This window comes from Symphodus melops (genome assembly GCF_947650265.1).
Source record: "Symphodus melops genome assembly, chromosome: 9".
Lineage (NCBI taxonomy): Eukaryota > Metazoa > Chordata > Actinopteri > Labriformes > Labridae > Symphodus > Symphodus melops.
In genome coordinates, this window is record NC_136699.1 from 4,414,893 (window position 1) to 4,440,037 (window position 25,145).

Sequence of the window (25,145 nt, forward strand, 5' to 3'; positions counted from 1 at the left end):
CTGTTTGTTTGTGATGAAGCTGTCCAAAGGTCCAGATGGCTTTGGACCTCAGTGTTTGCCAAATAATCTATCTGTTGAACAGAGACACAATATGTGATGTTTTAAGGGCCAGTAGTGGGTTTGGTCTTGTTTTGGTATAAGATCTCACTGATGTGAAAACAAACCAAGAAAGAAAAACAAATCTAATGTAGAAATCATCAAGAAAAGACTCTAAATGCTTTGATGTGATAGGAATAATGCAAACTTTAATGTAGTCCCAAACTGTAAATTCTTTGCTACTTCAGACGATGCAGCACCGAGAGCAGAAGATTGAATAATATTTCTGAAAGAAGTGCTTCAAAAGAGATTAGAATAGTATCCATGGTCAGCAGTGTGTTTACATCACTCGAGCGCTTTGAGTGAACACGAAAGCTTTTCACTATTCAAGGTTTACTGGAAAGCAGAGGTCTGCACTATAATCTGAGCTTCCCCTTTTAAAACTCTCGGGGACTTGATCAGAACAAATGGGGCCACATTCACCTTAACTCACTGAAATTAGCATGCTGCCTGTTCACAGCAGCCACATTCATTTAATTCTCACTGCCTGGGTGCCAAATTGTAAGATACAAAAATAATTGTACCACCCTGTAAACATGTTCATTTATGCTGTAAAAAACATCTTTTTTGTCCTGTCTATGTGACTTCCAGTGTTCCTGGAGCCAGCCTCAAGCGGATACTCGCCAACCTGCAGGATTTTGCAATAGCATCTTTTTTTAGCCCAACGTTATTCATACTATTTCAGGCCAGCTCCTTTGTTTCCATTAAACTGACATCAAACTTTATTTGTACAAATGATATGAAATAGTTTAGTCATAACAGGATATGTTAACATGCCTTGTGTTGAGCGAAAATATCTTACAATTATATTTCAGTGCATGTCTTCATTGATCCAATCAGTGCACAGATTGAGCCTTTATTGTTCACTTCCCAGTCTTCTGTTAGCCTCCAAATCTGTTCAACTGTGCTAAAAATATGTGATTCACTAGCTGGGAGGTCTGAATAAAATAAGGGGAAACATCTCCCGGCATTGTGTTGCCGGGCAGATTGCAATTAGAGACAAGGATGCTGAACATAATTGGGTGTGACACATGTTAATAGCCTTTCATTAAGACACATTTGGATCTGCAGTGGAAAGCTGGATGTGAGGACAGAAAATTGAGTGGATGCTCTTGGAAAACAACAAGTGATTATGTTGCAGCGTGAGCGCCTTCTGCCAAATGTGTGCTAAGTCGCTCGCAGCTGATCGCTCCCCTCACAAACACACGACGCAGACTTTCATCAGAGCACCTGCATCTCTGTGAGGGCTGGAAATTGCATTTGTTTAAGGGATCACTCACGATGAATTACTGCTATGCTCTGTCTCAATAAAGACAACAGAGGTTTGATGAATGAAATACAGGATTTTATAAGATAAACTGCTGAGGCATTGAGAGAATCAACACTTAAAGGAAACGATCTTAGTGCAGGGAAGCTTTTCAACTGAGCTGTGCAGCTGACAAAGAGCACAGAAGGTGAGCCTTCCATTTTCCGTTCAGAAAGAGCTGAACAAGCAAAACACAGAGCGTGAAAACATTTTAATAAGAAGAATATCTCAGGATGATAACCCTTCATACCATTCTTTTTTTTTTTTTTTTTTAAGAGCAGGTTTAAAGGAAAGAAAACCACTGATACCAGCAGAAAACTTCTGGAGATAACACAGAGCTGAAAGAGTCGCTTTACGATTCATGCTGCAGCTCCGACTCATCTCCATTCATGCTGTGCTGGGAAATTATAAGTATGTCTGACCCATTGAAGCTCCCTGCATGGGAAGGGACTATAAAGGCAGTTGGCTCCCTTTCCTGGCACTGTCCATGCAGGGAACATTGACTTTTTATACAAGGATTCCCTTGTGCTGTGATCTCCTGGATTGTATAGATACAATGATTGTTGCTCCAGCTGAGCAACATGCCTGAGACATGGATTCCTCAGGAGTAAAGCTGATTAGACGAAGTACAAAATACCTCTATCCCCCTAAGCACAGTAGAAGGAATGAGATAGCAGGGAGGAGGGTTGAAAATCATAGAAGTAGCAGATTTCAAATGTGTCGTGTGAATGGTGTCTTTTATTCTTTGTGTAAAATCTCAGAGTTTTTTTTTTTTTTTTTAGGACTAGCAGTTTGACCAAATATGAAAGGTGCCAGTCGGCATTTCCACCATTATTATTTTCTATTATTGGGTTCACGGCTCAAACAATCACATGGTAAACTCCCCAGCTCCTTTTATACAGACGAAGTTGTGCCAAGAGGTTTGATTTGTGTCAACAGCTTCAACAACCCTTAAATCTGACTCACATTACGCAGGAGCTGATGTGAAGGCAGGCTGGAGATTTTTGTGATTAGAGGAATGACCGGACACATTTACTCGCAGAAATAAAACCTGCACTTGCAGATTTATCTGATTCCCAGGATTATTTTGACTTTCATTTTTGTACCAGGCTGTAAAGATGTTTATTTCTGCTGTAAAAACAGACGTTTATGGACGGGTGTGATTGGGACTTTATGTGCTTCTGCAGCCACGGACAAACGGACAGTCGACGAACTGCAGGATTCTGCATCAGCTTCATTTTTCAATACTGAAGGTTGCTGCTTGGATTAAACACACAATTTAAACAAAGGCTGTTTAAAAAATGCCTTGTTGCCAAACGGTCAGACCTTTTTTTTCAGTTCTAACTACCTCCTCCAGCAGTTCAAAGCAGTGACTGAGATTAGTTTTAATACAATGTGGATGAAGAAGGAAACAACAAGAATAGATTCTTTTGAAACAATCCATGGATCCATGATTAGACCAGAATAGTTTAACATGTTCTTATTTATAGTGCAGTACGCAAGTCAAGGCCAATTATCTCTGTTTACTTTCTCATTAAGGTTTGGGGGTTTTGTAGATTGATAAGTGGGTTTCAAAGAATAAGAGAGAAAAATAAGAGTGAGATTTAATTATCTTCTTCAGGGGAAATGTGTGGGCCCGACTGAAAGTTTATCCGGGGTACATTCTGAACATAAAGCCAGCATGTTTCTCCAAATATGAATTTTCAGTTCTCAAACACATCACTAATGAATTGTGTTTTAAGCTCCCACGCATACATAAAGTAGCTGCTGGAATCAAGTCCTCAGCACGAGTCCCCTGGTCCCGATTTGGGGATGAAGGCCAAATAGTTTTTCCTCCTCACATGAAAGGTTGAGCCAAATTTTTATTACCACATATCACAGTGAGTCCAATATAACTCGATATAACAGCTGCTGCTCCCACCTGTGAGAAAATTCTGTTTGGTGTTTTGCACCATTGGAGATCTGAGAAATTAAGTTATAAATTATTGATGTAAAACTGCAACTGAGGGCTCGGAGAGTCAAGAAATGCTGCAGCTACCTTCTGCTGCAGCTTCAAACTAAAATGTCAGCACTCTCTGGATTACCCAAAGAAACAAAAAGCAAAAATAATAAATTAATAACAGTAAAACTTGGAGGAAAAGCCCACCCCAATTTAGGCCCAGTCCCTTTTACTGGTGTTGCTGCATGTTTTGAGGCAGGGCTCCGTTAGAAGCTCCCATGCATTTAGTGTTGATTAGTTTGTGGGTCAAAATTAAGAATATGAAGCAGCACAACACAAAAAACAAAGAGGAGGTTTTTATGCTTTCTTAAAAAAACAGTTTCACATTAGTGATTTTTTTCATCAGTTTTTGATGCAATTGATTGCGTCTAATTGTATGTCACATTTTTGCTGTGCACCAGTTTTGTTTGAAAATAATTGAACGCCTGTTCCATATTGAAGCCAGTTCCAAATATAGGCAGGACCATTTCCCCCTTTAAATAATAAATACAAATAAATAATAATAAAACATGCATGCAGAATATAATCTTCTTGACTGTCTTTGCTAGAGTTACATTTCACAGTCTGAAGAAAAGAGAGAATTGTGTGTTGGGTCTGTCAATAAAAGTGAATGATTATTATGAGTAATCAGCTCTGCGCTCACACAAGAATCCTGTGAATCCATGTACTGTGAAATCTGCACAACAGCAAAATTAGTGACAAAACAATTCAGGCCACACATGTTTCTGTTGCTTACAGGCTCAAATTATCTGTCTCACTTGTGTGGGTGACTTCCTTGTTGCTCTAATGATGCTGTTGTAATTTCTGGTGGTCCCTCAGAGGTCATGGATCATTTTAAGCCCCCTTAAAGGAGACAGGTTCTGTATTCACAGCAGCAGCAGTGACCTGGGGAATAACGGTGCATACATAAAATCTCAGCTCCCAAACCGATGAAGAATAAATGGATGGAGAATGCATTAAACTCATTTGTTTCTTCCATGCTGGTTGCTCCGGGTTTAATATGACTACAAACTGTGATTATGTTTTAAAGCCCTCATTCAACTGCAAGGTCTGCTGTGTAGGCACGCTGCTCTGCTACATGCACAGACATTACATTCATTCACAGTGTGCTGCTCAGGTCACAAACTGACCTGCAGTGAATGTTTAAATGCTTATCCCTATGGCCCTAACCTACAACTGTTATCTTAATTGTGGAGGTTTTCTGTTGACCTAACACTGTGCAACTTTGACAAAGCTGTAATTTTGTAAAAAATAAAAATCCATTTTATTGTAAATGACCTACCATGTTTCACTGAACAACACCAGGAAATGTTAAAATATCAGCATTAATAAAAAAAATAATGATATATGATAATAAAGTGCTGGTTCTGTGGTCATTTGTTTGAGACACAGTCTTTCTTTTTTTTGGGGGGGGGCATCTCATTTCCTTTGGAAAGAAACTGTTTCTGAGTTTGTTTGTATTTCTTTTGAATATCCTACATCTCCAGTGACTTCCATGTTTAACATTGAAAAAGGAAATTTTAGTGAGTCGTTTCCTCTCTTGCACTCAACAGTGCAGTGTTACAACTTTGATTTGAGAAGAAAATAAAGCCCTCATCTGGCAGCATCAGTTTAATCATAGACCCCCGTCTGTTATTCTCTCACTAACTTTGACTGACTCCCTTTGTAGGACGGGATTCTCTTCCATCCTCTTGCTTTTTTTAATCATCACTTTCCCGAGAACTTCTTTATGATGCTTTGGAAAGTGCAGCTCCGATCGAGTCTTTGTAGCGTGTTCAGTGCTTCCATTTAAAAATCCTAAAATACATGCGCTTGTATGACTCATTCAGGTTGTTAGGCACCTGCTTGCTGATATATGGAGCTCAGAAACGGAAAATTCATTAACAGGGAAAATGTCACAGTGTCGCCCACACAGTGTGACTGACAAGTGAACTTTATGCTTTGCAGCAACACCGCACACACAACACCACAAATAGAAGAACTTATAGATATTTAATGACTCTACTGAGACATTACCTCAGGAAACCTCTCTGTTATGGTGCACTGGAATGATACTGTAATATTGGATGGATTCTGGAGAAAACATGGAGCAAAGTGGAAAAGAAAGTGGATTTTTCCTGTTTGTTTGTTCTTTGTCATTCCAGCGAACTGGCTGTGTGTGAAACAGGAAAATGAATGCTCTAATTATCAGCGGACACAGTGGGACGGCTTCTTCATGCTGGTTGACATTTTGATTTGAGAAAAAATAATGAAAGCAATCAGAAGCTCATCCCGCTTCTCCCACTGGGCTCACAGCCCCTTAGTGACATGTTTACTCTTGGCTCTGAAGACCTCCACGTGTCTGTCTGGCTTTGGTCCTCCCTCAGGCTCTGTCACTACTGTTAAGATAAAAGAAATCCACAAACATGTACGTTAAAGCTCTTGTTAGACATGACCCTGGATGGATATGTGGCTTGTAAACAGTGTTAAATGATTTCTCCACAGGACCTAACTTCAGCCACTTATCAATGTTAGACATGTATACAATACTGGCATTCCCTTTGATACTTACTTCTTTGTTGCACCGTCTAGACCTGTCAAGTTTATAAAGGTACTCAGGTTAAGATAAAGCCCTTGGCATGGAAGAAACATGGGCTGTGTGTGCTATTGTAAAAATCAAACTCAAGAGAAAATGCTGAACTGTATCAGCATTTCAAACTTAGTGTGCACACTAGTCTCACCCAGTTACCCCTTACTGTGCTGATGCAGGATTTTACCCCCTCCCCAGTTTATGCCTGCACCTCAATCAGCAGAGACAAGTGAATTAAGAACATGATTTATTACAATGGATATCACTGAAATGTATATTAACAGAAAAACTTTGGTGCTTGGACTCTATGGGGTGGTTGATGTGTTTGGAGAATGACAATTCTGAGAGTCGACAAAATAAATCCCCCCCATGGAGTCCAGACACTGGTGCCGGTGAAACTGATGTCATGATGAGACTGGATGGCTGAAAGATTTATGGATGTTGGGGTGGTAGAGGGGCGCAAAAAACATCCACATTGATGGGTTGAGTAACATAAATGTCCCTAAGGCTGAATCTCTCAACAGACTGGATAATATTAACGCAGCATATCACGGCCGTGGTTCTGATCTAACAGACAATTTAACGATCAGTGTGGAGCCATTATATACAGCACAACAGGTGTCATAAATTCCTTCCCACTTTAGATATTTCTATACATGGTCTGGAGAATCGCATCACCTTTACTCTTTGAATGTCAAACCTCTATTTGAAGAACAATCCCTCATTCTACTGTCGACTGAGGCCATACACTATGCTTTTGAAATACTTCATATGACATGCTTCTCTTCAAGATAGAATAGATCGTAGTCTGCTGACAGCAAAGTCACCTCTACAAAGTGTACCCAAACTGAACGTATTCACAGAAATTCCTACTATCACGCAATTGGTCAGATGAGTACCGCTGATAGGACAGCTGATTCGCCCAATAACCAGCCCAGAAAATAACAGCTCGAGGCGGACAGCAGAAACGTGACGGAGCATGCATAAAGGGTGAAATGAGATACAGACCTGATAGTGAAGGTAATTGTATTAAGTAGAGTCTTCTTGACTGAACTTAGCCAGAGCTTCACATCATTAAAGTGTCATGTAAGACAAATTTAAAAACACAAAGTGCGGTTATAATTTGAAATCTGACTTGAAGTCACTGATTTTGACATGGTGTAAATACAGTTCGCGTCCATCACATGGACATGTGATAGACATGTGTTTCTTTGCTTTTGTGTGCAGGATGAAAAAGCAAAATCAGTTGGTGCCCCTTATGGTAAAAAAAATCCACCTGCCAGCTTTGATTCATTCAAATTATTTTTAGTTGTCTTTAAATTCTTCTCCTAGTTTTAGATTAGTGCTTGGGTTGTAATATAAAACCTTAACGTGTTAGCACCCCTCTGCAAACGTCCAACTTTGCAACATAATAATTTCCATAACAAGCAAAATGGTCAAAAGCAAGAGACTTCCTCTTACTAATTCCAGATCTTTGCTAACCATGCAGCGTGCTGTACACACAGCTGTCCAAGCAGCTGGTTGCACACAGCAAATGATACATTTTTGCTTCAAAGCAGCTCAGTGGCCGATCAATCACGTGCAAACACAGCTTAGAGAGGCTTTTACTGCCCTGGCATGTTCATGCAGCCGCCAATAAATAAATAAATAATAAACACTAATGGGAATTTCCCTGTGTGTTAAAAGCAACACAGAGATAGCTGCGGGGCCGTCCACATGAAAAAGAAACCAATCGCTCTCAGCGAGATAACATGTCAGATAGGACAGTCACGGCTCTGATTGTTTTCACTGCAGTGCTGTGGCTCGGCTCCATGTTGAGGGATCTGCAGCTGATTAGGAATATTGTTTGTGTGGAGCTCGAGGCTAACGGCAGATGGAGAGGCATTGGGCATCAACTTAAAAAGAGATTCCAGGTTTTTCAATACCTGTTATGATGCAGATGACATGTTGAGTGAACGTAATTCAACAGAGAGCCCAGGTTTCATCTATATGATTATTTCAAGGTTATGTGCTGGGAGCGATGGGGGGATTTCCCCTCCATGGTCATATACACACTTTCCTCAGCTTAGTTTTTTTAAATCAAAATGTATGTTTTCATCGACTTTAAATGAATATAATCCCTTAAAAATATATTTCTGGGATATATCAATGGACTTTAACGGTATGACCGTATGAAAGACAGAGATGATGTGGTACCAAAACAACATGAATATCTATCTTCATGTTAAATGGCTTTTCTACATATATCAGTAAATGGACCTGATGTTGCCTCTTTCCCCTCTGGGATTTTTCAGAGATGTAGGAGAAATAGGGGGCAATTTGCTGAAGATGATCCTCTTCAAAGAAGGACAAGGGAGCAAGGAAGCTGATACTGCGGCATATATGTATTTATGTCAAAGGCATATTTTTGCCATTGCTCACTATGATTACATTCTGCAAAATCTCTTCATAGAAATGAGTTCAAAGGAATATTTTAGGTAGATTTTTTGCTCGGTAAAACTCAAAAATCTAGTAAATACTGGGTTTTAGATCTGATTTGACTTAAATTTGATAGAAATGTATCTGAGCTTGTAGTTCTTCTCTAGTCTTCTGACTTCTGACCGATCAAAGTGCTTTTACACTCCATGTCACATCTACCCATCCATACACTGATAGCCAAGGTTGTAAAGGTTACGTCTATGGTAAGTGACCATAAGAAGTAAATAATCCATTAAAACACATTTATACACCGCAGACGAAGCTATGACGGGTTAAGTGTCTTTCCAACAGGCCATCGGATCGAACCCCCGACCTTCGGGTCAAGAGACGATAAACTGAGCCACAGTCATCTACATACTATTAAAAATAACGGCAACATGACAGAAATAGCTTTCTGGAATCTCAACTGGTTATTGCAAAGATAGATAAACAAGATTCAGACTTTGCTGTTTATTAGTGTTGTGGAAGAGGAAAAAAATAAAGTCTTATTGTGTAACCGTATCCATGGATACAAGCAAGAAATACCCAAAGCAAATCAACACAGTTCATCAAAAGGAGATGGAAAAAAACAGTGATGGAGTCACTAGTAACATCCACACAAGTAATATGGGTAGGAAAAAAAACAAGACTGAATACACTGGGTGTGAAAACAGTAAGGATGTGAAAACAAGTGGGAAGTGTGTGACTCAAACAGGAACTATGAACTGGACTAGATTAAATACAAAACTTAACATATACACAAGCATGATTCTGTAGGTCTGATTGATTTGAATATAAACATTTGAGCATCCTTCCCCTTGTAAGTTTTCCTCCGCAAGATACAGCCCCAATCATATATTTCATAGAAAGATTTAAAACTGGATTCTGATCAATCTTCACTCTTGTATAAAAGCAGACTTTCTGCAGAGCTTTCTTATCACTGACTCTCTCTGAAAAGTAATCTTATCAATGAGAGGATCATTTGTGTTTCCCCCGATGCTATCAGCGAATAGTTAGAGGCTTAAATATTCACATGATTGCTTTCTGGGTTAGGCACTGCTGTAATTACACCATATTTCTGTGTGCTCAGGCACAGAAAGACTTGGAGTCCAGCCCACACATCAGACAATATGGTTCTTCACTGAATCCACCATCACAAACAGGGCCAGCAGGGAGGACTTAAAAGGGCTCTGAAGAGCTACACGTTTGGGTGGGAAAACGAGAGAAAGAACCTGTCGAGTGGAACGAAGCTCCCAAAACATGATACATTGACATGTCAGGAATACTGTGAGTTCCAGCCAACTCCATTATGATTAAGAAGCCAGCGCCATTATTTTACATCAGAGTGGGAGAGGATGATTAATGTGCAGCTATGTTTGGGTTGTTTTTTGTTTATCCTGGTTTGCACATGCAGTGGGAGTGTCTGCAGTCACGGCATACTCATTAATATAGGCTGTTAGGGTGTAATCTAATTTATAAAGGAGTCTTGGCATTTAATGGTTTGCCGTGGTTAAAGACCAGCCTGATCTCACCAAATGCTGAGTGAATAAACAAGCCAGTGTCTGAACTCATTTTGTGTGGATGAAAATACATTTTTCTGTGATTTTAATTATTTGTTTTCTTGTGCCATGGCATCATATTCAAGAAGTGCACATACTGTACCCAAAGACAATATCAATGTCTCAGTTCTTATCTGACCCGCATACACCAAAGAGCAACAAAGATGTCAAACCACATGGAAAAAACCAACGACCCTGAAAGACACAAATATTTATTGGATCCAAATCCTCAGTGTCTGATCACCTCCAACGCAGCTGTTTGTCTTCACCCATCCTGCCAACAGAGAACGGTCATGAGTTACAATCAGAGTCACGTAAACATTGCATTGATTTCCACCTGGCTGTTCAGACGGAGGTTGCATCAGAAATTATATGACCTGTATCTAATTTAGGATCACTATGAAAGTGACCGAAATCTGGTTTGAAAACATCTTAGAATGAGTCGTGCTTTTCAAACTTTCATTAAACAAACCAACAGATCTGTGCCATATAGTAGCAACAAGGAAAAAAAAAAGAAGAACCGATTTGGTCTCTTATGCCAGGTGTGATAAAGATAGCCTTAAAATTTGAATGCAAAACTTGAAATTCAGACTGCTCACAGGGCCAGACTTTACTGGTTACATAGAGGAGTTTGATTGTATAAAAGTCGACCCTAATGTTGTCAGTGTGGCTGGATCAAGCTCATACATTTATCAACAGTAAGAAAACAGTTTTGTCTTGTCTTAAATATTTATGTTACTCTAACACAGCTACTCCACAGGATACAAACAAAATTCTGAGACAACTGAACAACTTTCGATTTCAGTTTCTAGAGAACAGCTGTTCAGGTGCAGCGTGCACAGCGGCCAACAGCACAGAGCTGGTGTTATGCATCGGGCAGCTGAGTGAGTTTAATTAAATGAATGTACAGTGGGGCTATAATAAAGATGGAAAGAGCAACACTCAGCAAACCTCCACCAGTAAAAAATAATGGCTGGAAAAAGAATAATAACATTCTGTAATAATGTTAATGCCGAGCAGCCAGCATGAAAGAAACAAATGTGGTTAATATGCGCTCATTCCATTTATTCCCTGTTGGTTTTAAGGAGCAGCTCAGAACAAAACTGCACAACTCTCCGTCCACAAGCTGCTTCTCCCCCATGCTGCCGGAGTAAATACTGTAAGAGCTCTGTTTTTATGAGACGCCTGAAAAGACCTGTGAGCTTTATCAAACTAGCAGGAATCACAACAACAGCAGCACAACATTGTCTTCTACAGTACACCTACTACTTCTATGTTGTAAAGGGTTACACTGTATACAAGGCAGAGCAGATGATTGTAACATACACGTTCACTGTATAAGACTGGATGCATTGTTGTCCATTTATGATTTACATGAAAAGCGGAAAGTCTTCGGAGAAAAATGAAAAGAGATTGATTCCTGATGTTACAGATGTTAAAGCACAGATCACTGCCCTGTTACTCTTTTAACACAACAGGATAGATAAATGGTCAATTCTTGTAATCTTAGCATCATTTCACATTCCCTATTGTCAAACTATGTGGCCTTATAAGTACTGTACTTCAGCTGGTCAGCAGTAGGTGAGAATGTTCTTCTCCACAGCTGGACAAAAAAGTGTATGAATCATGTGGATTACAAACAACTATACTGCAACTGCCTTTGCTGCATGCCATTCCCCACTCTCTTCTCCCAACATTTCCTGTCTCATATCTAATAGAGGCAAAAAAGTCCAAAACACTTTTTTTTTTAAAAAGCATACAGTACAGAATAGTTTGTTTTTACCTATCCTCAAATTGACATTTTCTTTGTGCAGTAGTGACTATGGACACACATCATGTTAATCAAAAAACAAGTATTTACCTCATTTAATTTAAAAAATATATATATTTCAAAACATTCTTCGTTAGGTTTTTTTTAAATCTACTATTATTGTTTTTACTCTATAAATCGATGTTCTGTTCTTTTCTCTTGGCTGCTCAGGATGATGTCTCGCTGTTTTGTTGTCTCATGTTTACAATAAAGCTTTGAATCTTGAATCTTAGTTACATATTTTTGCAGTGACCTCTACTGACATTGTAATGGTTGTGAGTAATATGTGTATATATGTAAACATTTTGTTATTTTTGTATCTGCCTTTAAGTACAGGTGCTTTGTGGTGTTTTTCTTGTTTGTGTGTCTTTTTTTGTGCTGCACTGTTGCTACCAGCTCGATGGCTGGAAAACGTTGACGGTGCACGCTGGGCACATGTATGTAAACATGCTAAGAGGTCACAGCTGTGCACAGCGAGAATGAAAATAAAGGCCATTTGTCAGAACTCCCTTTATGAGGAGGAGCTCGATCATTAGCAGCCATAATTCAGAGGCAATGACCCAGGCTCGGGCTGCTCATGGCGGACTCCAGGCACCATGAAGGACGAGATGAACGGCCCTGTTCAGTGGCTCCACACATTCAACAGCACCCATGGGTGAAGTCCAAAACCCCACAGTGACAATTCCTGTAAAGGCTTCTAGTCCCATAAACGCAGCATGGCATGTCGGCAATCATTAGGTAAGGGGTGGTAACTAATTAATATGCTGGAGTATGAATCATTGTGTAATGAAGTGGAGTTTCATTAATCCGACTTAAACTCCACCTTCTACGTTTCCATTCTGTGATTTTAAACAGATACTCTCATGTTGGGTTATTGTATTATAGCACTGCTGTTTTGACGCATTTCTTTTTCTTTTTTAAAGATTTATTTTTGGCCTTTTTGCCTTTATTGATAGTGAAGGAAGGTGGATAGAGTTGGAAACGGGGAGAGACATGCGGGAGATGGGCCACGGGCCGGACGCGAACCCGGGAAGGACGCGAACCCGCGCGAGGAGCAGGGCCTCACTATATAATAAAAGAACAATTGATGGATACTTCTTCTATATGAAGCTGCTTCCCATAAAGTTTTAAATCTTCTGTATTAATTAACTTTGACTTGACATGGATAGTGATGGCAACAACTTTAAACACAATATGCAAGCTTAAATTGTGTCATACTGATACTATAATACTCATTTTATTTCCAGTTTTCCTCTTGTCTTTTCACACCTCTTCTAACAATAACACACACACACACACACACACACACACTGAGCTTTTAGTGCCTTGCTCCTCATTCCTCATGTCATCTCTGTGATATGCTTGAGTTGGATTCTGTCACATGTCACATCTTCGTCTGTGTCAACGAATAAAAAACCCCACTTCATCACGTTCCACCTCGAGGTAAACAAAGAGACCGACAGACAGATGGATACTTATTGATCCCGAGGGAAATTCAAGGGACAGGAGACTTGAAAGGAAGACAAGTCCGAAAAGAAAGGAAGACGTTTTGTCTAATTTTGAGACAGAGATGTTTTTTTTTTGTTTTTTTTATTGCAAGAAAAGAGACAATATACTTACGAAACAAGACGAAAGACAATTACACTACAAGTCAGAAGAAATGAGTTTGTAGGAATAACTTGATTGCCCTGGGGATCATATTAACTCACCAGTTAGACTTGTATGTCTCTTCTTTTATCTTTAACAGCAACTATTTTGAAGCACGAGTGAATGAACTCTAAAGACAAATATAATGGAAGCACAGTCAGCCACTTTTCTAACTTATTTCCCACAAGGAAAGTAGAAGACAGAAAAATGTCCAAACAAATCAAAAACAAAACAGGAGAGTTTCATGAAGCACACAGTCTGTGCACGCCCACACAGTCTCGAGCAGGAGAACTGGGCTTCTCAGGTAAAGTAAGTGTGGGTGGATTCTTGTTAAATAAGAGCTTAAGAGTTCACTGCTAAAACAAATTTAAGGAGGACTATATAGAACAATGTAAAGCTCAAGGCGAACATCAGAGTCAGGTCTATTACGATCTGTTATTCTCTGTCTTGTGGTCGACAGATAAACCAATATTCAGGACGAGAACAGAATGAGTGATATGTGTGTGATTTGAAAGTAGGTCACATATTCTCTGTATTGCACAGAACAGGCACAAGAGTTTCTGTTTGACAAGAAATGTGAAAACTAAGCAGACATATTGTGCTGCACAGGTGATAAGAGAACGAAACAGTCTTCAGTGATTTTTCATACAAGTTCCAAAGGTTTGCACTGAGCTTGAGCTTCTTGTTTTCTTCAGAACATATAGAAATCAAGACCAATGGCATTTAAGTACAACTAAAATGTTTATATAACTGTAACATGCATTTGCCTTCGTCTCCTTCAACCTCACACTCCTGCACGCAGCCTCCGTTCTTCAAATGCCAGCCTCTTGTCTCCCCTACTTAGAACCAAGCGCTAAACCTGGGGGGACAGAGCTTTCTCTATAGCTGCCCCCTCCCTCTGGAACTCACACACATTCAACACTGCACTCACCCAGCAACATCTAAATCACTGATTAAAAAAACTCACCTTTTCAAACAAGCGTTTATAGGTAAGTGTTCAACTGTGGCTGTACCTTTATGTTGTTTTCTTCATGACCTGTAATGTTGCAATGTATGTTCATCTGTCCTTACTGTTCTGACCCTTCTGTCTCTTTAAAAAAAAAAAAAGTAAAGTGTCTTTGAGTTCATTCTTGATTGAATTTAATAGCGTCAGGTCTGTGAGATCATGATCCTATGAGAGCTAATCGATGGTGCTGCATAAAAAATTAGGAATAGGACACACCATTATGACCTCACACTGTGCCTCACCTCCAGTCTGTATCTGTATTTCTGTAAATACAGTGTTCATATTTTTAAGCATAATATCAAAAGTTAGGGGAAAAAAAACACAACTAAAATTTCTTTCTGAATATTTTGAAACTTTTGAAACATGCTCTAAAAATTCATATTATTTGTAAAAATAAAGAAAATCACACTGTTTACAATAAGCCATTAAAACAGCCATCAGCACAGACAGCAGGTAATGTGGACAGGTTAAATTTGCATGCATGATAACAATGAAAAGCCTAACCCTCAACATCTGCTTAAAGGAGAGAAAGGATTGTCTAATGACTTCTTTGAAACACTATATTGCAGACATGTAAACCCTTGACTTCATTTCTCTTATTGACTGCAGACGAGGTGTTTGAACAGCCTTGTCACTATTGATGTGCCTAATTTAATTAAGCTGTTATCACTTATTCATAGTCATTAAATGGACACAGCTGTCAGCAGGCTGCTGCTGTGGCTGCTTGCCAGCTAAACCTTCAAGACACCTCCACTGCAAAACAACCTGCATGAGACAATGTTCACTGTGACACTACAGCGCAGGGTGGGCGGGACTGATGAGCCCATGGGGGGGATGAATGGCCCTGACCTGATCAGGGAGATGCAGTCTGGGTCACACCTAACAGGGTTTAGAGTCTACAGCAACTCTGTTTTTAATCTGGGCTCAGCTACCATACAACTGTGAGTTACTTATTTCAGTCATTATTAAAAATGATCAAATGTGGACTTTAACTTTCAAATCTACTCACTGAATTTGGCTTTTCTTTGATTGAAGTTTAAATTTCATAGCATTATGAAAACGAACCTTAGAGCATTCAAAGAGCATTGTAACCACGTTTAGTATTTAAAAACATTTAAGCTTGAATTCAAACATAAATGTCTCTTTTAGATACCAGCTTAGACATTTGCTATGGTATTAGCTTTTAGCACTCAAGTCCCTTCTTGTTTCTGTTCTGTCAATGCTGCTGAATAGGGGAACCTAAAAAACTCCACTTCAAGTAAAGGTAGTTGTTTTGAATGATATCATTTTTGATTTGACCTACATAGGCAGCTCTAGTGTCATACCGATTATGCACAAATTCCCAGCTTGGGATCAATAAAGTACATCTAGCTACAGTATCTATTAATATAGAAATTCAGTTTTACTCCACAGAAGAATGACTTTGCTGCCTGGTATCAGTGTGATGCTACCTGTTCTCTACCCAGTTTCTGATGGAGTTTAGGGTCTTTCAACAGTCACTAGTGCGTCGTATCAAATAGAATATAATGTAATTGCATTCAAATCTGAGACCAATACAATGATTTTGCATGATCAGTTTGTCATTTCAGTGCGATCGCTGCAATCCTCCTCCACTCCGGTCACCTCTATGCATTCCTCTGTCACCACCACCAGTGTCTAGACTCCATGGTGGGTAATCCTATCCTGCTGTAGGCATCATTACCCCTCTGAGTGCATGAAGTCATCATGATGGCGTCTATTCACCAAAGACATTGCACATTTATCTTTGCCTAAACTGATAAATCAGCCAGTATTGAAAAGGGAAACTATCCTTAATCTGTACATTGGTAGAATTTGTGAGAATGTAACTTAATCACTTTTCTACTGAAGGTTTCCTTTGCAGTATTGCTCGAATGTGCTGATTTGATGATTTAAAGGGACTTCCCACACTCAAGGTTTTGCAAGACTCGCACATGGAAGAGATGAAAAGCAGAGTCTTTAGCTTGTTTTTTGAAGCCCTTTCTCTGTCACACAGATGGTCCTTGGTTGAGTTTCTCTGCACAAGACAAATGACCTAATTAAAGGAATTCTCCCAAATATTTGCTGTCGCTGTTATGAAGCTGCTTAGGGTGCCAGGTTTTCCAAATGTCAGAAGCTTAGACAGCACATCCTTTTCAGAAAGTTTTCCTCCACATCGAATCAGTTGACATTCAAAAGTGAAATGTGGAGAGTCAGTTTCTTATTTCCAGCCTGAGTACAAAAAGAAAAAGTTGAAGTTTGACTGAAAGAAACCTTTTCAAATTGAAGCGTTGGAGATAGAAGTGCTTCTTATCAACATGGCTTCTTGTGCAGAGAAGGAGAACGAGGCATGCAGCTTTTCCTTCACCTCGCAGAATGAGTTCACAGGCGGTAGACTTTGTTCTACAAACCAACACAGACGTCTGCCCTCCTGGAGCCCTCATTTTCCCACTGAATGTAATAAATGCTGATGTGATCCGGCTCTTCCTGCTGCGCTCAGAGAAAAAAATACTTTGCCCTCAAGACTTTTTAGAACAATTTAAACTTCTCATTTGGATAATTCCCCCTACACCGCTTTAATAACTCTGAACAATGCTCTCTCATTCTCGATTCTCTTTTGAGTTTTTTAATTTATGAATGTACCGTTTCCGTGCAGATTTGTCAGCTTTTACACACAGGAGCAGTGAACATGCAGGAGGTCCCAATGGTGCAGCCTCACAGCACCCCCAACACCTATGAATCATTAAAGAGAAGTTTGACTTTGATGTTAGTGTGCCACAGTCTGATGCACTTCTCCCACAGGGACAGGGAACTCTTCTGGTCCAGATGTGGCTGTAACCTGGCACGACCTGCTACGCTTCATGTGTTTGAAGGAGACAGATCGGGATATCAGCAGTTTTGGACTCGGCCTCTAATGCAGCATTGGGGTCTTACCTTCTCGGAGAAAAGCAAATGAAGAGAGGAATTCTAGTCATGGAGGAGAGTGTTGAAAATAACTATAAAGACTATGATACTTGCATTTGGATAGCTGTTTTAAGTTTGTCTATATTGCATTTGTCCCTATCAAATAAACCATAAAGAAATAAAAACGGATTATGGAAAGGTTTGATGCTCTTCTCGCTTCACTTGTAAATCCCAATTCATCTAAATATATACATTTTAAACCTAACAGACTGGATACAGTCATTTTTCAACTCCTTAATACTCATAGAACCCCAAGTTAGTTACTGAGTCAGTCATTAAGAGTTTTGCTGAACGGCAAGGTCAGCAGAATAGATCTTTGTTGTTCTACTTTATTCTGAGCAAGTAAAGAGCCCATCAAAAACTTCATCTAACTATACAAAAGCAGAGTATAAGCCTTGTGATGTGTTTGGTTGTGTTTTTTAGAAAAACATGCAAAAGATGCATCCAGAATCTGTGCAGGGGAAAAGACCCACAGAGTGGGGCTTTTATGGATTTGAGTAGCTTTATTTGATTGATGGATCTATGCTGGAGAAGTCTGGAGGATAGTGTCGAGGATGAAGAGGAGACCTGTATTGGAGGATGAAGGTGGATTGAATTAAGGTTATATCCTGCCAGGGCTTTGGTATTTAAAAAAAAATAAAATAAAAGGGTTGCAGGACCGGTGCTGGGTACTCGTCCTTTAATCCATAAAATGTATGAATTATTATACATTCTTTTATGTGGCCGTACATTTTAAAATGTTATTCAAAACATATAACTTCTGGTAAACTTATTCATGTTAACGTTGCTTCTGTTACTTCAATTCACTTTTCCCAACTGACCTCGTTCACTCTCCAGAGAAATGAGGCTGCTGTTGTCATCATTTTTTTTGTCTTTTTGTCTCTTTTCAGCCATTGAGGGGAGAGAAGTCCTGTTTCTGTTCAAGCTCTTGATAAAAAAACAATTGAAGTTTGTCTCTTACATGTGAGAGTGAAGGACAATGTTTTGCTAGAATGTACTGACAAAAAGCCATCTGTTGGGTGAAAGCAATATTTAACACTCAGAGTAAGTTGTTCATATTTGGCTTCATTGTGAAAAAATTCAAGTTGATAAGTGCTACATTTGTTGCCTGGTGGCAGATTTTTCTCATTAAGAGTTTTTGAAATGATTTGGTATGGCTGCACAATGACCTTTAAGCCACTTTTCCGCTGTAGCACTGCCCAGTCTTATGACTGAAAAGCATGTCTTTGGTATTCAGAAGGAAATGTCTGCCAAATAAAGACAGCTAAATGCCATTTTGGAAGACCATTCATTTAATTCCACTTGGCTGAGCTGGTAGCAATGAGAATAGGCTTGGTATACCCACACTGCACACGTTTACCTATGCTAATGAAAGGAGAAATCAAAATTATGTGCATCCATCTGTAACAGTGTGCATCAGTTTGCATCCAATGCACACAGATGTATTGACCTTTGATATGTCTGTTTACTACTCAAAACCTTTTTAGTTGGAATCTTTGGGTCGCCTCACAGTTTGTTTATTTGTTGTCCAAGTCAGCCTCTGTATGTGTTCATACATAAAAGATGTCTCTTTTGTTATTGATCTTCATGTTAGCTTCATACTTTTGGAACCTTACAAACCCATCTCAATTTGTTTCTCAATACAACATTCCCCCTCTCCAATGTGGCCATTCAGCCTCCGCCTATATAGATATCAGGTTACTGTTCATCGTAAAATAGACACTCCACAATGCACATGAACTGTGTTTCTAAAAATGACTTTGCTCAAAAGTACACTGACAATAAGATTTTTTTAAAAGTCTCCTCTAGCAACAGAATAATATATGCAGTAACTGAGTTAAGCTTTAGGTTGATAGCACAGAGATAATTAAAGCCCCTTTAGAGTTTCCATAATTTTACATAACACCATAAAGATGTAATCACGGTCCATGTGCATCTTAACTGTGCATACATTAGTGCAGAATTATTGCTTCAAATTGTTACCAAGCTTACTTGAAAGATTAAAATCAAGCTCCCTAACATATACATAACAAAATAATCTGCAAAAAAATCCAGTTGTTCTGACTGAGAATGGTAATGTGTATGCTGCCAGGAGCATGATTAAGTTGTTGTGCACACCAGTCTAAAGGCTTAAAGTATCCTCTGTGTTTTCATTAAAATCTGACAAACAACAATAAAAAATATTGTTTGGAAACAATTTGTTGCACACATAGTTTGTCTGCTGTGACAACCAGAGGCAATGAAGCCACAAAACAATCTGCTACATATTAAATGTGTCCGTGTGGAGGGGAAGTTGATGCACTTTCATGATGAGGATGTTCGCTGTTGGGGAGTTTTATTTCCCAAAACACTTGATATTATACGTGTAGCTTTCTATTCCCTGGCTGGTTATTTTTTACAGCCAGAGAGAAATATTGTCAAAGGAATTGGTTTTAGTGCTTTATGTTCATGCCAGCAGCAGACATATATAAAGGGAATATATGTTGTTTCCCCCCCCATGGAGTTAGATTACAATGAATGAATTATATAAGCTGATGATCTGTGTCTTCAATGTGAAACGTATCCAATGATAGAAACCCAGGTGCATCATTGTTGCTCTATAACCCTGCCTCATTCCCCATTCATTGGCTGTGCATCTTTGTGCCCATCCATGAGCTGGCCGCCAGGAAATGTGACAGCAGAGCGAGACGGTGGAAATCAAACTGGGGGGGAAAAAAAGAAAAAGGTTTTAACGTGGCAGCATGCCTCGTTGTGACAGTTCAATTGGAAAGCGTTTTTGGAACGAGCCTCTGAAGGGTTGCACAGCCTGTGTGTTTGTGTCCGTCCCTTTGTAAATGTCAGAGACAAAGCACAAACCCAGGGCTTTTGTGTTTTTCTAGCTGTCTCATGTCCTGCAGCGGAACAAAAGGCTATATTTCCATGAACACTAAGCCCATGTCTGTCATGCATGTGACTTGGCAACATTGAGTCTCAAGAAGGAGGGACCACACGTGTCACATTATAGATTTGTAACCATTTCAGAGGCAGATCTGTGACACCTAAACAAAGGAAATCTTCCTGTTATCACATGTCACTCAACACGTGCTCTAAATGTTTCTGATACAACATCGGAAGGCTTTAATTCCACCTCACTCTATACTGACAGCAGTGCAGTCATTGACCTACTGTACAGCTCGGCAAACATTATTTGGAACTATGTTTAATGGGGATTTCTGTGATGTTAATGGTTTATCCACTGCATATCATCTCCCAAATCAAACCATTGAATTTGAAATCATCCTTGGTTTCAGCTTCACATGACTGGACTATTGTAACTCACTCTTTGTCTGCATTAAGCACAAATCACTGTCCCACCCCAATTTGTTCAGAATGCAGAAGCTGTGCTTCTCATTGGTTCTTACAGATGACCCCCAATATAGCCTCCAATTAGTTTTTGAATTTAAGATGTGTTTATTACTTTTAAAGAATGTATCAGTGTGGCTCAAAGCTTTATAACAAAGTGTTGTCAACCAACCTAGGAGGAAATCAGGTTAAATCTATTAATTACCTTAAAGCAGAGCATGAACAAGAACTGGAAGAAAAATTAGATTAAAAGTCTTTAAACCAACTGAAAGAATCTATTTCACGTGTCAGAGGGCACCTGGGAGAAAACTGCCCTGTTAAAAAAAGTTTTCCTGCTTCATTCAGCTGTCAAACAGGCATCAAAGAACTCACCCTGATTTAACTGAAGGATTTGGATTAAGTTGGGCAAAAATCAAACGTTTAAATTATGTTTGAAAAGCACTGGTCTAAATGTTTCAAAGCCTCTGAACAGTTTTGGAAAAGCTCTCAAATTAAATCGTCTCAGAAGGCTGACGTCTACAAATCATAGAAAAGCTTTTGTTTCTGGAGGGTTTCCAGTTTGAAATTTTGGTAGGCGCTGCTAAAACCCAGGAGTGCATGAGTGGAAATGAATAACAAATCCTTTCTTGTCTCTTTTTCCAAAAACACTCATACTGAGTTAGTCAGTTATGAAAATGTTCAGTGTTAAGTACTGGATGATATATGGGATGTTCTGCATGCTGGTTCCAAAAAAAAAAAAAGTAGAATATCAAGATGAGTAAATTGACGAGGCTGGTTTAGTTACTCTACATGAATAATATATTTTTTTTTTTAACTTGATGAATTTACACAAGTTAAGAAAATGCTGCCTTTTCTTTTATTCACATGAATGTTCTCTCGGTTGTTTGATCTTCTCATTAGCACCATGTCCTTTTTATTCACTTGTGAAAAATAGGGTTACTAGATATTTTGTTTAAAAAACAAAAAAATGGGTTACAATAAGTTGCCTGCACATATTTTTTTTGAATCTTTTGGGAGGACTATCTGATCAAATCATCCAGGGGAAAGAGCAGTACTGGTTCAAGAACCATTAAACAAGCTTTAATACAAATAGATCTACCAAAGTGTTGCTGTTTTGATTTTGAACCTGTAACACTATATAACTACGTTTTCTATGAAGATTTTAATTTTGGAGGAATTTTATAGGTTGTTGGACATTTGAATGGATCAATCATCAATAAAACCATCAGTGAAAGTAAAGTCTGAAGATTGTAACTCCCCTAGTATAAACATTTGTTGTTAGATTTACTTGAATTTCAGACGCTGTTTCACACCCACTTAATTCACAGATATGGCATGTAATAGGAGGTAAAACCACACCTTGATCTAGACTCATTGGCAAACATGTTCCATTGTATTGGCATGTTGGCATGTTGGCATGTTGTGAGTGTTGTGGGAACTGCAGGTTTTGAATCCTAAATTATTTCAAGTATATACTTGTAATTATGGAAAGAACACAAGTGCAAGATGTGTTCTTTCCATACTAACAAATATATAATTTAACACAAAGTAATGTTTCTGAGAGGCATCTCTGTCTGATCTAAATAGAGTTAGCGATAATGAGTTTCCATCCCAACTGAAGCGTTTTCAGCTTTGTCTGGTCGTAAACATTTGTGTGGATTCATCTACACAGAGAAAAAAAAAAGTGATTGACAGCTTTCTGTTTGTAATCTACACAGGTAGCACTCCACCACATGCAGCTTCAGTCAATATTTACATGTATGTAGCCCGAGGGGTCAATATGTCGTGTTGTCTACTGTGCCTGCATGTGTTGTCAGTGAACGCGCTGATTTGTTTCATTTAGGCTTCAGGTTGTTGGAGTGACAGCAGGAAATTGATTTCTGCTGTGAAACAGTTCAAGAAAAGGAGGAGGAGGAGAGTAACATTCACTGTATGACATACAACAATATAAGCAAAGACTGCACATGTATATACTTGTTTTTTTAACATGTATACTTTCTTTCTACTCAGTAGCTGCAGACATGTTAAGCGGTTGTACGATGTGATTGATGTGATGTGAGACCTGGTTTTAGTTTAGGTCTGCACAAGTTTGATCCTAAACTAAACCAAAACCTAAAACGTGACAGCAGTTCCTTCGGCCAAACGCCCACGTGTTCTGAGAGTCACAAGTTCAAATGCTTAAGAAAAACACGGCGTCTCTTTCATCTGGCTGCTCTTTCGTGCTCCATAAAGTGAAGATGGGTTCTTCTCTCAGAAAGCCCAGAAGGCAGCTGAGCTCACATCTTTGAAGTAATTCTCCCCATCTCACATCTAAGAGACCCCGAGCTCTCAGAAAACGGCTGGAGGGCTGAGTGATGGAAAACATGAAAAGACGAATCAAGACTCCTGTCAATATGATAAGACAGTTAAGAAATGAAATTAAGTCTAACAAGATGCAGCATTTTATACATCAATACATGAAACATTGATACTATATCCCAACTAAATATGTATCAATATATAGTATTCCCTTTTTGCTTTTTTTTTTAAAAAGAGGGAAGTTAATCCCGCTGGGTTCGTTGTTTTCCGGCTCTGTGGTCACACCGACAGGACGGTGCTTCCTTCAGCTTTTGTTTTTGTTTAATTCAGAGGCTGTTTTATACATATTCAATCAATCAATTACTATTTGTACAGCGCCAATTCAAAACATAGGTGATCTTGAGACACTTTACAAAAGAGCATATGAGATAATATGCAGGACAGGAGTTCTCCTTTGAATTCCTCTCATTCCTGTTGTCCACACTTCCTTGCTGCTGAGGTGGAGATCAGAGCAGGCCGTGCATGAATGAGGATGGCAGCGGTTGAGTGACGACACGGTCTGATGGTATTGGCTGGTGTGAGGGACGTCAGGTGTTAGTAGTGCCAGATCACCTCCCTGAAGGTTGTGGGAGTTTCGTGTCAGTCATTCAGATAGCTTCACAATTACCAATCAGCTGGGTCCTCATGCAAACACACTCACACACACACATCGCTGTTCACGTTCAAAATCACATCCTTAATACTCTTCAGTATAGTCATGCATTGGCTGAATAATGCAGCAAACATGTTTAAAGTTAACAAGTGTCATTATGAAGTACTGAGTGAATATGCATCAGTATGATCAGCTTGCTTGTTTGCTCTCATTGTGCGACACAATGAGCCGTTTGTTCTATGTCGTTCTTCATCACTCGCCCATCAGCTGTGTCTCTGTTCACCTCCCAGTAATTCAACATTCTGGGGAAATCCCAATAAATCACATTTGATGCTTTCCATCAAGAAACAGATAGCACAGTTTATTGATCTGTGAGCATTTACATTACGGATTTTATTTCTTGAGACTTTTTCATGAAACCACATTTGAAAATGGTATTATTCTTTAATTGATCAGAATGTTATTGCTTTTAATAAATAAGTGACATCAACTCATCTCTTATTTATGCTGGGCCTGTGTTAGAGCTTCTTCTAAGTCAATAATACAAAATCTTTCCATAGTTTTACTTTCTTTATGTACATATATCCTTTTTATAAAAACAGTTGCACATACAGAGCAATTCAAAACACTCTTTACTGTCACTGAGAGAAGCACGCGTGCCATGAACAGACCTTAGTAACAACAGTAAATACTAGTGAAAAGCGCTGAAATCGAGTTCTTGGTAACTTACGTGGACACATACCCTCATGACTAATTTGGGATGGAATATTATCTACTGATCGAAAGATCACCTAATGTTGTTGTTTGTTTTTGCCTGTCATTGTGAATTTATGTAAACATGTATAAGTGTGTCCACCAGCCTGCCAAGGGACTACAGATGGAAATTAGCTTCTGGCTACAATCTGAACAGTTTTACATGTTCATTACTTTGCACTGTCTCTATTCGACATAAATCAATAAAAATTATTACTCGATCAGTTTAACCAGACACATTTTTTTTTAATCCCTCCACTAGCAAATGAATGGAGCAACGAAGTAACAGTCTATTAATTACAAATAACTTCATCATCAGTGACTCTTTTCTGACCTCTGTGGTAATGACACATCATTAAGAGTGGTTATTTAGTAATCATGATTAACTTACACTAGTAAGGTTTGATGAATCCCCTCCAGTTAGCCGCTATATCATCACATTATCTTCAGCAACTGAGCTGAAGGAACCGCATTGTGCTACAAAAGATACATTTAAAGACTGCACACTGCAACAATCTTTGATTGTTAAAATGTTGATATAAATTTGACATTTGACCAGTTTTGCACAATTGGTGTGCATTTAAAGCACTATAGGTAAACTCATTAGCGCAAGTACAAATCAATCAACAGATGATGAAACACATTTTTAGCTCAGAAGAGACTGACCTTCAGGCTTGATTTAAGTTAATT

General features: G+C 39.0%; 1 protein-coding gene across 1 annotated transcript in view; it reads right to left on the bottom strand.

The window, feature by feature from the left end:
* The window catches only part of slc49a3 (solute carrier family 49 member 3), a 285,285-nt gene that overhangs the window by 89,463 nt on the left and 170,677 nt on the right, over positions 1-25,145 (bottom strand). The gene's annotated exons all lie outside the window — the stretch shown is intronic.